The sequence below is a fragment of the Notamacropus eugenii genome, chromosome 4, assembly GCF_028372415.1.
Source record: "Notamacropus eugenii isolate mMacEug1 chromosome 4, mMacEug1.pri_v2, whole genome shotgun sequence".
Lineage (NCBI taxonomy): Eukaryota > Metazoa > Chordata > Mammalia > Diprotodontia > Macropodidae > Notamacropus > Notamacropus eugenii.
The window spans coordinates 232,513,060-232,528,762 of record NC_092875.1 but is presented as its reverse complement, the minus strand read 5'-3'; the positions used below and the strand labels follow the sequence as shown (position 1 = coordinate 232,528,762).

Below are 15,703 nucleotides of genomic sequence, written 5' to 3'. Positions count from 1 at the left end.
GAACTGGCCATGGACCACACAGTGAAAGAGGAAATCACATTCATTGCTGTTACCAGGACTGAAGAGAAATCGAGGCTGACGTTCCAATTTCAGCATGCATTAGCATGCATGTGGAGCAGCTTCTTGTTACCAGACATGAATGGCACTAGTGTAACATATACCACAACAAACAGCTTCAGCACCTTGCAATTTGACTCTATTTAAACAAAACAAAACAAAAACCATCAAAACAGCCAAACAAAAACTTCAGCAATCCAACATTCAGGAAGAACACCCCTGAATGAGAAAGTACTGTGGGTGAGTGACTTTTTTTTCTTTTCTTTTTTTCTCTTCTTTCATTTTCCTCTTCATTCTCTTCTCTCTCCTCTTCCCCAGACTTGTAATTTCACTGGTGTATGGTACTCCTGGTGAGGAAACCCCACTCCTACTCCTTCCACTCCCTAAATGTTCTACAATTTGTAGACTTAAAAGAATTGCTTGGGGCCACTCAAAGATTAATTAACCTGGCCCAGACCACAAAGCCATTATGCATCAAGGACAGAACTTTAACCAATACCTTCCTACATCAGAGACCATGCTTCTCCCATGATTCAAAGATTCACTTTGGTTCAATTCTCTCTGTCTCTGTCTCTCTGTCTCTCCCTGTCTCTCTCTCTCTCTCTCTCTCTCTCTCTCTCTCTCTCTCTCTCTCTCTCTCTCTCTCTCTCTCTCTCTCTCTCTCTCTCTCTCCCTCTCTCTCTTTCACACACATACACACACACACACACACACACACACACAACACACAGAGTTGCCTAGTGCATACAGAGCTGGTCTCAGTCACGTTAACCTGTCTGTGACTCAGACAGGCTAGGTGACCTTGGACGAGTCATTTACTTCTCGACCTCCCAAATTTCCATGGCTATAAATCAAAGATAAGGTACCAGTCCATGTTGGTAGGGGAAGTTCCAGGTCCCTATGCTAATGAAATCCTAGACTGAATCCAAAATAAATAAACCGTTTCCGAACATATACTCCCAATTTAAAAGAATAGGAAATTTAGTGCCATTAATCTCTTTTATAGGACTAACCTAATGTGCTAGAAGTCACTTATTTATTGTGACTTGAAAGTTGTAAGAACACCCTGCTCCCCAAACATATCTCCATTCTGTAGCTTAGCACCTAAAATCTCACCATTCTAGAGATTTTTGGGGTGGGAGTTTTATTAAGATTTCCCCATACCTTCCCTATCCTAAGCACTATAATTAATAAAGAAAATGGGAGCAAGCCCCGTGGGTGCCATTCAGAAAGGTACTAGACTGACTGTTGTTATAGACAGGGGAGCAGCAGCAGTTATTCTATTAAGAAACAGTCCAGGAGTGACACCAGTACCTACATACCCTATACTACCACTCATTCACAGAGAGGAGACACCAATCAAGAAAGGACACCCTTACACTTCTTCTGGCCTCTCCCCATCAAGCACTGCTCTTATCCCCACACCAAAAAACACAATTTATCTCTTACTATGCTCTAACAGTCCATATTTTCTCTCCACCAAAGACAGCCTAAATCATTTACATTGCTATAAACCAACAATCTACCTACTTCCCAGTATTCAGAAACCCCCTGGAAGAATTGCTTCTTCGGTGATGAGAACCATGGAAGAAACTTTCCCTTGGACTGGAAATGTCTGTTTCTCCAACCCATAGCAGCCCAGTCACCTGCTACTTAGTGGCTTTTATGTTTTGCAGAATCCCCTAGTAAAACACTACAATGATTTTTTTAAACAGGAATAACATATTTATTTCCACTGTTACTTCTGCCTCCTAGAAATTATCTTAGCTATGTCTTAACTATTGTAATGACATTTTGGTCAGTTCGCTCAAGACTCCATGCAGTGCTTGGAAGGATAGTGGGAAATATCTGGTGTTTGGGTATTGCCTAGTCCTGAAAGCCTAACCATTCACAGTCAAAGTCACTGGATGTGGTGTGATCATTGGTCCTCTGGCGATTGTTTTTAGTGGTGATATCTTTCTGGCAAAATAGGCTTTTCATTTCTTAGCATGCTTCTTACAGATCTTCAAGAATTCCTTCACATCCTCAGGAGACCCCAAAATCAGGGGTACTTTCTGATGTATTTCAGTAGGAACGATGTCTAGTACTGGCTCCTTTCCTGTGGTAGCTATTCCCCCAGCTCTTTCTATGATAAAGGCTAATGGGTTGCACTCACAGAGGAGCCTCAGCTTTCCTTGAGGGGATATTTCATTGGCTGGATACAGAAAGATTCCTCCATATACCAAAGTCCTGTGCACATCTGCAACCATGGAGCCCACATACCTTGCAATATAGGGAGCTGTATTGTCCTGAGGGTATTTCTTCTCCTGGAGGTACTCTAAGATGGCAGGCTCAAAGTCTCTGGTATAGCCTTCATTGATACTGTAAATGTTGCCTCTGGTCCTGATCTGGATATCCTTATTGACTAAAATGAATTCCCCAATATCTGGATCCAGCATAAAGCAATTGACCCCACAGTCCATGGCAATCACCATCACTGTAGCACTGCCGTATAGAGCATATCCAGAAGCCACTGTGTTCCTACCAGGCTGTAGAGCATCATCCTGAGAAGGTTCACCAGTTGCAGTCTTTCTGTAGATGCCAAAAATACTTCCAACGGACCCACGGCAGTCAACGTTAGAAGCACCATCCAAAGGATCAAAACAGACTATATATTTCCCTCTTTTTTCTGGTTCTATTATTATGGCGTGTGTGTTTTCTTGTGACACAAGGACACATGTGGCAAAGGATGACCTCAGCATGTTAATAATCAGCTCGTTAGAGAAGACATTCAGTTTCTTAACTTCTTCGTCCATCTCGTTTGTGGGGTCTGCAATTCCGTAGAGTTGGACTATTCCTGCTTTACGCACTGCACAGGAGATGACTTTGACCGCCGTGCAGAGGCTAGTGAGCAGTTGACTCATCTCGTGTGTGCCTTTGGCTTTCTTGCTTTTCTCCAGGGCAAAGTCTGTCAGGGTGCTGACTTCCTCTCGGAAGGGACCCTGGTAATCCCTGGTCGGGTAACCTACGCGCATTGCCTGAGGCCAGGAGCTTAAAAAAGCTGAGAATTGGGAGGCGGGAGCTTGGAGACAGCAGTCAAGTCTGTCTGTGGTCAATTCCCTGCGCTAGGATGGTGACTGTTGGGAAACAGCCAGTACCACAAGGGCGCGGGCCCATTGGAATGCTACCTGACTGATCAATCACCTCCACCTCCGTAAAAAATGAGGCGGGGCGGGGAGCGGAGCGGGAGTGACTTGGAGAGGAATATTAACTAGGAAGGAAGGAAAGGAAGCCAGAAAAGAGCTACTTCACAATTTAGTCTCTGGTACCTACTTTGACCTCTTAGAAGAGGTAAATTCAAAGCCGCTACCAGTTGGAGGATGCCGTATTTTTCAAATTAGGTTTAGTTTTGTTCTGCTTTTGCTGTGGGCTGCCGAAGCAGTTAGAAAAGCCAACCTCTGGATGCAGAAGTACTTGGGCTCAAGCTCTGCCTCCGATGTATGGTGGCTGTCAGGTAATCATGCAGCGATTAAAAAACACTGGACCAGGTACTGCGTTAAGCGCTGGAGAGACAATAAGGCAAAAACTCGGCACGAGTCAAAGTGAAAATAAGGACTCTCTCAAAAATTATAAAATACCCAAACTGAGAGAAGATCAAACAGATCTTAAATAACCCAGTCTCAGAGAAGGAAATAGAACTAGTTATAAATAAACTGCCGTGGCGGGAGAGGTTTGAGGGAGAGAGGAGATAGCTGGTCTTGACGGATTCATAGGAGAATTCTGTCCTGCTGTAAAGAACAATTGGAATCAACATACACAAATTATTCTCAAAAAAAAAAAACAAAACACAGGAGAACCGTAGAACAATATTATAACAAAAAATTACAGAAAATCCTTTCAAACATAACGATTCATACTAGAAATCATTCATCACAAGTAAGTTGAATTTATATCAAAGATGCAGGATTATTTCAACATTAAGAAAATAATTAAGATAATTATTCATATTAAAAATAAAAACATCCCAAAGTCACATGACTATCTCTATAAATGCAAAAAAAGCCTTTGACAAAGTGCAATATTGATTTATGCTAAAAAAAAAAAAAATCCCTACAAGGTGTAGGCATAGAAAGACCTTTTTTTAGTATCATGAAAATATCTACATAAAACTGAAAGCTATCATCATATACAACAAGTTTATACTAAAAACTTTCCCAATAAATACAAGAGTGAAGCAAGGAGGCCCACTCTGTCTATTACCATTTGCTATAGTTCTGGAAATGCTAGCAATAACAATAAAATGAGAAAGAAGTTAAAAGACATCAAGACAAGTTAAAGAAAGCTAAAACTCTCCCTATTTGTCAATAATATGATGATTGATTTAGAAAATCCTAGGGAATCAACAAACATGCTAATTGAGAAAAGTCATAGCTCCAGCAAAGCTGAAGCCTACAAAATAAACTCTCACAAATGTCTGTTAGAATGATAAGAAAACCCAAGAAGCAATAATATAAAGGGAAATCCTATTTCAAATAACTAAAAATGCATAAAATATCTGGGAATCAACAGAATAAAGTGAACAAAATACTTCTATAGATTTAATTCAAAATGTTCATTGAAGAAATAAAAAAAACAAACCAATACTACCAAAGTTATTTTACAGTTTTAATGCTAAACTATCAAAGGAGTTATTGACAGAATTCATTTGGAAAAATAAACGATAAAGACCAGGAATGGGGAGGTTCCCCATCCCTGATATAGACTATCAAAAGAAATAATGAAAAAATGTAGAGATGAAGGGGAAATAGCCTGTAGAGATTTAAAACTACATTATAAAGTTGTAGTCTTCAAAATGATCTGGTATAGATTAAAAATAGAGAGCTAGATTTATTGAATAAACTAGACAAGGGAAAATAAATTTCTTCACAAACTAAATTAATGCACCTAGGATAAGAAGGGAAGGGATCTCTGATAAAGGTCTGGTATCCAAGAAGTATGAACAACATATATACATATATATGTGTGTGTGTGTGTATGTATGTATGTATGTATATATATATGTAAATCAACAAAATAGCAAATATATGTTTGCATAATTTGCCTGTGTGTGTATTATGGATGTATGTATCTCCAAAAGCCATTCCCCAATGGATAAGTAGAGAAAAGATGAGAATAAACAATTCTTAAAAGAACTGCAAACTTTTAATGACTATGAAATGATACTCTAATTCACTAATAATCAGAGAAAAACAAATCAATGCACTCTGCAAATTAGAAAAAGATGATAAAAGATAGGAATAATCAGTGAGGAGAATTTGTGAGGTGATAGGCACACTAGTGCATTGTTGGTGGAGCTGTGAATCAGTGAGACAGATTTGGAAAGCAATTTGGAATTATGTGAGTATAACTAAAAGTGATTACTCCTTGAACCAGAGATTCCATTACTAGAGCTTATCTTGGTGTACAATGTGAGATTTTGCTCTCTATCTAGTCTCTGCCTGACTACTTTACAGTTTATCCAGCAGTTTTTGTCAAATGATAAATTACTACTCCAGTAACTGAGATGTGTGTGTGTGTGTGTGTGTGTGTGTGTGTGTGTGTGTGTGTGTGTAGGTTATCAAAACATTAGGTTTCTATGTTTATTTGCCTCTGTATGTTATTTACTTAATCTGTTTCACTGATCAGATTGCATAGTTCTTAACAAATACCAAAATAATTTTAATGATTGCCGCTTTGTAGTAAAGTCTGCTGGGTAATTTTCCCTTTTTTTTTCATTATTTCTCTTGAGATTTTTGACCTTTTGTTCCTCCAGATAATATTTTTTATTATTTTTTCTGTTTGTTGTATTTTATCTAAAGCATTTTTACATGTAATAGCTAATAATAGTCATAATAATGATACCAGCTAGCATTAATACAGTGCCTATTATGTGCCAGACACTATTATTATTTCATTTGATCCTCACAATAACCCTGAGAGGTAAATGTTTATTGTTATTATTCCCATTTTAATAGCTGAGGAAATTGAGGCAGAGTTTTATTGACTTGCCCAAGATCTCATAGGTAGTTAGTATCTGAAGATAGATTTGAACTCGTCTTCAAACTCCAGGCCCAGTGCTCTTCTCTACCTAGCTGCCCAATCTATTAATATAATAATATGCTAAAAGTTATGCTTATAGTTTTTCTAATATTGAACCAGCACTGCCTTCCTGGTGTAAAGTTAATGTGGTCATAGCATCTAATCTTTATTTTATGTTGCTGTAGCCTCTTTGTTGATATTTTATTTAAAATGTTTGTATCAATATTCATTAGGAATATCAATCTATAATTTTCTCTGTTTTGACTCTTCACAGTTTAAGTATGATGACCATATTTATATAATGTGAAAATAATATATACTATATGTAATGAATTTGGTAAAATCCCTTCTTTTATATCTTAGCAAACAGTTTATGAAATATTAGAATTCATTGTTTTTTGAATGTTTGATAAAGTTAGTCTATCAGTCTGTCTGGTTGTGGGTTGTTTTCCCCCTTTTCAAAGTTCATTTTTGGCTTATTTAATTTCTTTTTTCTGAAATCTGACATTAAAAAAATTGCTATTGCTTTTTTAACCTAGATATTTTATATTTCTGTAAGTATGCATCCATTTTGATTGAGCTGTTTTACTGGTGTATAAATGGGCAAAGGAAATGCTTACGCTTATCCTTTATTATTTCTTTTATTGTGAATTCTCTTTTTTCATTTTTGACACAGGTAGTTTGATTTTTCTCTTAAAAACTTAAAAATTTCTCTTTTCAAAACCAAATATCAAATGGTTTGACCCTCCTCTAAAAATAGCTCCTAGTTTCATTTATTCATTTAACTCTTTAAACTTTAAATTTCTGTTAATATTGTTGATTTTATCATTTTTCTTTTGGTATTTTAGTGGGGTTTTTAATTTGTTGGTTATCTAGGTTAATTAGCTGCATGCCCAATTTGCTGATCTGTACTTTCTACTTTTGATGAAAGCATTTAGAGATATAAAAATCTCCCTTCAAGACTGCCTTGGCTGCATCCCCCCAATTTTAATATGTTGTCTAATTACTAGCATTATCTTTAATGACATTCTCTATCATTCCTGTTTTTTCTTTGACTCACCAATGCTTTAGGATTTAGATTTTTGGTTGGCAGTTAATTTTTCCAAAATTTATTAATTTATTTGTTTTCAGTTTTCAACAATCACTTCCATAAGTTCCAAATTTTCTCTCCCCATCCCCTTCCCAGCATGTAATCCTATGTGGGTGCTACACATACATTCCTATTAAACACATTTTCACATTAGCCATATTACATAGAAGAATTAAAATGAATGGGAGAAACCAGGAGAAAAACAAAACAAAACATAACAAAGGAGAAAATAGTCTACTTCATTCTGTGTTCTGATTCTGTAGTTCTTTGGATATGGATGGCATTTTGCATCATGAGTCCTTTGGAAATGTTTTAGGTCCTGACATTGCTGTGAAGGGATGTCTATAAAAAACAGTCCTTGAACACTGTGGCTGTTACTGTGTAGAATGTTCTCCTGGCTCTGCTCATTTCACTTGGCATCAGTTCATCTAAGTCTTTCCAGGTTTTTCTGAAGTCCTCTTGTTCATCATTTCTTATAACACAATAGTATTCCATTACATTCATACATCACAACTTATTCTACCATTCCCCAATGGATGGGCATTCCCTCAATTTTCAGTTCTTGGCCACCCAAAAAGGATATATATTTTTGTATATATATATATATATATATATATATATATATATTTTATATAAATATTTTTGTACATGCGAATTCTTTTCATCCAGTTAATTTTTAATCCTCTTTTCAATGGATCTTTATTTGAGAAAATTTTATTGCATTATAAGTCAGTAAAAGATACATTTAATATTTCTCCTTTCTTGAATTTATTTGTGAGATTTTATGCCCTAATTTGTGGTCAATTTTTGTATTTTCTCAATGGAAAAATATGTATATTCCTTTCTAATTCCATTTCATAATTGCCAGTGATCTATCACATCTAACTTTTCTAAAATTCTATTACATTCCTTAATTTCTTTTGTGTCTTATTTTTTGGTTAGATTTGTTGTTGTTGTTTGTTCTTTATTCTTAAAGAGGACCATGGCATCAGAAAGGTGAGGCCATGACATGCAAGTTGGATTTAAGCGAGTGAGGGCTGTGCAAAGTCACCAGCCTCACTCTCTTCTCTGAAACCACCTGGTGCAAGGGCAAAATACAGATCAGGACAACTAGAAGAAGATACCTCAGTGACAGGACTGGAGTATTAGCCCCAAGTCAAATGAAAGAGCAAGGTTAAGGGACAGCAATCTCTGTACTTTCACAGGAAGAAAGTGAGACCCATTCCCCCTGTCCAGGGAAGAAATATGCCCCTTAGATATTGGTACCATGTGGATAAAGCAAGCCCTGCTTACCTGATTTAATATCTGGTGTGCCCTTATCAACGCTTACTCTTAGGAATGTCTTTGAGACTTAAGCACACAATATGTAAATTAACGAAAATTGCTTAAAGTATTAGTTTTCCCCATGGCATTACTTTTCAATGGTGATCAAAGTCTTAAGAAAAATAAGACAGTTCTAAGGGGAAAATTTCAGACACTAATCAGCAGATTGCTGATGATATTTTTTAAGAAGGGATCACTGTAGGGTGCCTGTAAAATCCTACAGGTTCTTTGCTCAGAAGATAAACATTGGTGGTAGGGATGAAAGATATTTACTCAAGGATCCTTGATCACATTATTGCTAAAAATTACTTTGAAATCCTGCTCATGCTGCTGTCAAATGAAGATAATTCTGTTAGCCGTTTTGCATGATGATGAGAAGAGTGGTTGGACCTTTTCTTCCTATCTGCCTCTTCACATTTCCTCTTCCTACAATCAGAATCTTGCCACAATGAAATAAAATATAGATTTACCACAATTCTTTGAGCTTAGGCAACTCTGTAATTGTCGCCTAGGAACAGATTAAACCAATGATTAAAATTACCAACAACAAAACCAGCTCTTTCTTTGCATGGTTACACTTGATTTAGCAACCAGTGTTCTAACTAAATCATGAATTTGTTTCATTCTAATATATGCGTATCTGAATAGATAATGCATTTGCTATGTACAATGTTAGCACATAAGAATGAAGACCCTAATTGGCAGGTACTGGGAGCAGAAGTGTTTGGAGGCAATTAGGTGGTACATTTGATAGAGCTAGAGTCAGGAAGACCTGAGTTCAAATCCCAGGTATTACAGGTCTGGGTTATGCCTTGCTTGCTTGAGGTTGTGATTTTGTTCTGTCAAATCAAATGTTTCTTAAGAGTTTACAAACAACAAACATATTGAGATCTTGTATTCATGTGCCCCTTCCAGTTAACTGGAGAAGGTCTATAACCCTTAGGAAAACCTGAAACAAACAGGTTTTTCTCATATTTTTCTCTCATTTTCTTTTCTCATATTTTCAACAGGGATATTTTCACTGTACGTGTAAAGGTTTTGAAAAGGTTTTGAAAACTGGGCTTACAGGTCAATGTAATTGATTCTCTTTAGTGGGTAATGACAATATCCATGACTTTTTCAATATCTTCCCTCTTATAGATATGAGATCATAGATTTAGAACTGGAGAGGACCCTGGAGACTATCTAGGCCAATCACTTCATTTTTCAGATGAAGAAACTTAGAAACAAAGAGGTTGTGAGTTGATAATTCATACAACTAAGAAGTGGCAGTTGAACTCAAGTCCTGAGGAAGTAAAGTCTACTTTAAGAATCAATCACTTAGCAACCTCAAAATTTGTGTTCCCACTAACACAGACCTACTATGTGCATAATTGGTCTAAAACAGCTGCTTTTCCTATAATAATTTACTTTAGCACCATTTTCATTTCCTTATGTAATGTCATGGATGGAAATTCCATATGAGATGGTTTTATTGTCACTGATGAATAAAATAATTTGTTATAGAAAGGACAAAAAGTATCTTCCATTATTCACGTCTTTGTCGTTCTTTTTCCAATTTAATCTTTAAGTATCCTTTGAATAAACTGACTTAATTGGATCTCATACCAAATTTTCTGCATATTTATTTTTCCTGCCACTACTTCTCACTTAATGAGCAGATCCTACTGGTAGGCTTAACCTTTCTCCACAAGGTAAATGATTTTGCAGTGGTGTGGCCTTTGGTTGTTGAACCTCTCTCTTTGCAAAGAAGCTAAGTATTTACTAAATAAAGAGTCAGAGCTCTTTTGTCCTCATATTATGGTGATTGACTTCTATTGATTGATCTTCTTTAGGAAATTATAGTAATCCCATCTATTAAACTTCTGTAGAAAATGACAATGAATCTATTTGTTAAAATTCTGAGGGAAGTAATTTTATTTCCCATCAATAGGTCAGTTGAATAGGTCAGGTTTTAGCCATTTAATTATATTCCTTGTCTTTTCATCTTTAGCTTTTCTTTAATTTAGTCTTGATTTTTACATTCGTGCTAACAACTAATCAATAAATTGATCAACAAATATTTAGTGATTACTATATGCCAGGGTCTGTGGTAAATTCTGAGGATATGAGAAAAAGCAAAAACAGTCCCTTCTTTCAAGGACCTCATATTCAAATGGAGAGATTTATACATACCTGGATGCATACAAGAAACGTGGAGAATACCTGAAAGGGAACGTTAATGGTCCAACTGTATACAGATTTCAAAATGACTTTCTAATGGGTAACCAGTCATTACTTCCTGTTAAGATATTATTAATTTACTTTCTTATCATATTTTCGCTCACAGATGCCCAGTGCCTTTTAACTTTCTTCCTGATAAAATATTCATAATATCTAGCCTCTTTTTTCTTGATCCTGAACCTTCTTTTCCAGCATCTTTTTTCATGGTCCTACCCTAAGTTCAATTATGTGTTAAAGTGAGCCATTATTAAAGTATGTGCTTATCACATTTTTGTAGTTTTTTAAAACAGTTGTTTTTTTATAGAATTTTTCCACCTCATCGTCATCTGGAATAGAGGTGTGAGCAAGGCCTGCAGTTGTCTTTATGACATTCTTTTTGCTTGTGCTTATTTTAAGCATTACAAGGCACGATGACAAAGTACCCCCATGAAATGATGTTTCTTATTCTTTTTTTTTTTTTTGGTCACAGTGAAACCAACTTGACTAATCCCTATATTTGTTTCCTCCCAGAAAACCTGTACAGTAACCTCTTAAGGTTTCTGGTTTGGTTTTTAGTAAAAATCTCAAAGCTGATATGACATAGTTTCTCTACTATTATGTAAACTCATTAGTTGTTGGACAAGGAGGTGACATTTAGAGAATTGTCAACAGTTAGATTCATGTTCATAGAAAACCTAAAACCTGATCAATTCTTAGCAACATATGCCCACTTTTCTTCCATTCTGTTATTATCAGCGTAGAAATGGAATGAGACCATAGAGCAATAAAATCAATTTTTAAGTTTTGAATTGATCACTTAGAAGCCATTTTACTAAGTTATGAACCTCTCCATGGTTAGCTAAATTTATTTTTAGATAGCACACATAGTGTCCCCCTGGAACTGTACTTGAAGAGTTTACAAGTCCTAAAAGGACCTAAAAGGCACAGTCTTTGAGAACCTAGGATCCCCTCTATGTAATGATGAGCCATTGATCAGAGGTTAGGGGGGAGGGATTAATATATACGTGTGTATATATAGAGTATATAACAACAGCAACAACTAATATTTACGTAGTACCTACTTACGTGTTGGACAGACACTGTGCTAAGTGCTTTACAAATCTTATTTCATTTGATCGTCATTGATTCTCACAACAATCCTGGGAGATAGGTGTTATTATTATCCCCATTTTATAGTTGAGGAAACTGAAACGAACAGAGATTAAGTGACTTGCCCAAGATCACACAGCTAGTAAAATCTGAGGCTATGTTTGAACTAAGGTCTTCCTGACTCCAGGCACGGGGTTCTACTCACCGTGCCACTTTGCTGCTGCATGCTGTACATATGCATGCACGTATGTGTGTATATGTGTACACATATGCATGCATGTGTGTTGTATGTATATACACACAAATTTAACGTAGAGGTTAAAAAACAATTAATCTTTTTCCTTGGGGTACAACGTTAGGAGTTAGCTGAAATTCCCCTGAGCTTTTGGAGAACTTAGTATGATAGCTTCTTTCAGTCATATTCACTTACACACGCAAGTATTTGTACAAATATCAATGTTTCTGTCAGTAAGAGTCTTTAGGATTTGGAAAAATGTGCATCTATTTAGTCTAAGATGACATACTAGTTATAGAATGAAGAAAATTAAACAAGCATTCCTCAGATCTCTGACACTGACCACAAATTGAAATCTCAACAAGAGTCATTAAATTACAATATGTACTTAAAAATAACAAATTTGAAATCAAAATGTTCCAAATCATTACACTTCTAACTGATCTTTGAATGAAAACCCTTCTACATTTAGGTTCTAGACATCATTTTGGCTCCCACCAAAGCATCAAGGGAGAGATCGGCAGGGGGTCCTGGGTGGGAATATAAACAGGCAGCAATGAGTCGGAATATAAACAGCCCAAGCGGTCAGGGTCCCTATGGGAAACAGCATTCCTTTTGCATAGTTTATGTGTGGACATCAGAGTCCAGAGCTGACTTCAAAAGCCATGGGCAGATTTTTAGAGTGAAAAGTCCATCCAATTTCCTGGAAACCAAAGCACCCTGTGCAAGAGGCCCCTGCTTCTGGAGAAACTCCAGGTGAAGAATGAAGATCATGATTCAGTATTATTCCACTAAGCTTGCAGTTATATTCCCGGGATATGTTAGGGCTAGTGGGGATGATCTAGGAATGCAGATCACATAAAGGAGAAGGGAAAGGAGGACTTACAAACAAGAGGAGGAGGAAAAGATATTCCTAAAGCAGTGGTCTTATCCATGTCACTCTCCTGTTCATTAAACTTCAATGACTTCCTATTAATTTGAGAAGCAAATATAAACTCCTCTGTTAGGCATTTAAAGTCCTGCAATCAATTGATCAATATTCATTAAACACTATGTCCATTGTACCAAACGCTGAAGATAGACACAAAACCAAAATCAGTCCCTGTCCTTAAGGAGCACACAGTCTAACCAGAGAATGAACAAGTAAAGAGCTAGGGGCCCTTGTGTAAGACAAGAATAAATGGAAGCAATCCAAGATGGAAAGGCCCTAGCAGATGGGAGTAGTGGTACAACCTCCTGTAGAAGGTGCCTGTCTCTTGAGCTGAGTCTTGAAGAAATCAAATAAAGCTGAGAAGTGGAGGGGAGAGGGAGGACCATTCCAGACAGGGGGGATGGCTGCTCCAAGGAGCATCCTGCTTCAGGAATTTAAAGTAGGCCAGTGTAACTGGAAACCAGAAAGGTAAGTAGTGGCTAACCCCCCTTTTCAGTCCTGTTCTGTATCAGTCAGCTTCATGCTTTCTTGTGTTGGGCCAAACTGACCTTACCATTTCTTGCATTCCAAATTCTATCTCCCTTGGAGGTTTGCACAGGCTCACTGCCTTCTCACTTCTACCTCTTCTCAATTTCAGAGCTTAATTCAAGGGCTGCCTCCTATATGAAGCCTTGTCTTATTCTCTCCACCCCCTTTCTCAGGCACTAGAGTCTTCTCCATCCCTAAAAATAAATGACCTTGTATTCATTTTGTTTTTTTGATGAAGCAATGGGGATTAAGTGACCTGCACGGGGTCATAAACAGCCCAAGCAGTAGGAGTCCCTGTGGAAAGTAGCATTTCTTTTTGCATAGTTTATGTGTGGACATCAGAATACATAGCTGGCTTCAAAAACCATGGGCAGATTTTTAGAGTGAAAAGTCCATTCAGTTTCCTGGAAACCAAAGCACCCTGTGCAGCATTTCTACTTCTGGAGAAACTCCAGGTGAAGAATGAAAATAATGATTCAGTATTACAGCTAGTAAGTGTCAAGTGTCTGAGGGCAGATTTGAACTCAGGTCCTTCTGACTCCAGGGCCAGTGCTCTATCCATCATGCCACCTACCTGTCTCCTTATATTTGTTTTTTTCTGGTGTATATTATACTTAATATGCACACCTATCATTTCTTCTGATAGAATGTAAGCCCCTTGAGGGCAGGGATTGTTTCATTTTTGTCTTTGTATCCCAGTGCCTAGCACAGTGCCTGATACTTAAGAAGTAATTGCTAAATATCTGTTGGATTGAATTGGTGTACTTGTAGTCCTGGGTACCTAGCTGAGAGCTTTGTCCCTAGTGAGTGCTTAATAAACGCTTACTGTTTGATTGATTGAGGAATATACAATTGTCATTAGGATGCAACTTTTTGCCCCACCCCCTATTCCCATTCAGGCAGCCTTTTATAACCCTTCTGAGTCTTCCCTCATTCCTTCCTTCACTGGCATCCTTCTCCAAGGCCTTGTCCTTTCCCTGGCTGTCTTAGGGTTTTCTGGCTTAGGCCATGGTCAGCAGTGCACAAGCAGAGACGTAGTGTGGTGTCTGTTGGCCAGCCTCAGCTTGGGAGAAGATCTATCCTAGGTTGTGGCTATAGAGCTGTGAAGGCCACAACAACTCTCACAGACTCTTTTTAAAGGATACCAGGGGAGTGTCCACACTATCCAAATCAATGCTCTCCACAGCCTTGAAATAAAAAATTATATGACCACTCACTGTGAGACAGGGCTACCCAGAATAGTCATTTTAACCAGTTTCACTTTTGTAGAAAGTTTAGGAGGAACCCTCTTCCACCACCAAAGTGAGCTCTTCTAAAAGTGGGTCTTTTCGGGAGCCACAAGTATATTTCATTGTGCCAAAATATCCTCAATTGCCTTTGACAGAGCATCATCCTTCACCTCCTCCCAAACTAGAGTCTCCTAAGCTGTATTGTTACTGCTGAAATGTGTGGTCACATTCCTTACTGTGAGCCAGTAAGTAGAAGGATAGTTCCCTGTGAGCAAGGAATATTCCATTTTGGGGATTTTTGTTTGTTTGTTTTTGTAACCATAGTGCCTAGTATGGTGCCTAGAACCTAGGAAGTTTGTTGATTGGTTGATGTGATATGTCTAAACCAGGGTTTCTTAACTTAGAATACATGGACTCCAAAGATGTCTGTGGATAGATTTCAGAAGGTCTGTGAATTTGCATGGGATAAATCACATCTTTATTATCAACATAATTAATAAACCAATATAATTGGTTACTTGATAATCCTTTGTGTTTTATTTTATACATTTAGAAACTTTTGGCTTTATCAGAGTACTAAAACGGTCCATGACACAAAAAACTGAAAAATCTCATATTTAATTTCCATTATTATGGGTTTTGGGGGGAGTAGATGAGAAGAGAGAGTGTCAAAGTGCCAGTACAGAGGAGAAGGGCTATGGACTGGAGTATGATGCAGAAGGTAAAGCAGATATCTGCTTCCAAAGCCACCCTTACTAGTAGTAGGCATAATGGAAAATACAGAGAATTTTAGGCACACCAGAGAGGTTCTCTTCTTCCAGTCACCTACATACCTCCTCCACTTGCTCACTCATGCTTGAAGTCTCACAATTAGAGTTTCATTACCTTAATTAAAGCTTCTCGTCAGTTTGCTGAACTGTAAAACCACATGGGAAAGGTTA

General features: G+C 37.4%; 1 pseudogene across 1 annotated transcript; it reads right to left on the bottom strand.

The window, feature by feature from the left end:
- Positions 1–647: 647 nt before the first annotated feature.
- On the bottom strand, positions 648–3,200 carry LOC140501045 (fructose-1,6-bisphosphatase 1 pseudogene; annotated as a pseudogene). Its single transcript, XR_011966036.1, has one exon. The product of XR_011966036.1 is annotated as a fructose-1,6-bisphosphatase 1 pseudogene (transcript).
- Between the last annotated feature and the right edge of the window lie 12,503 nt (positions 3,201–15,703).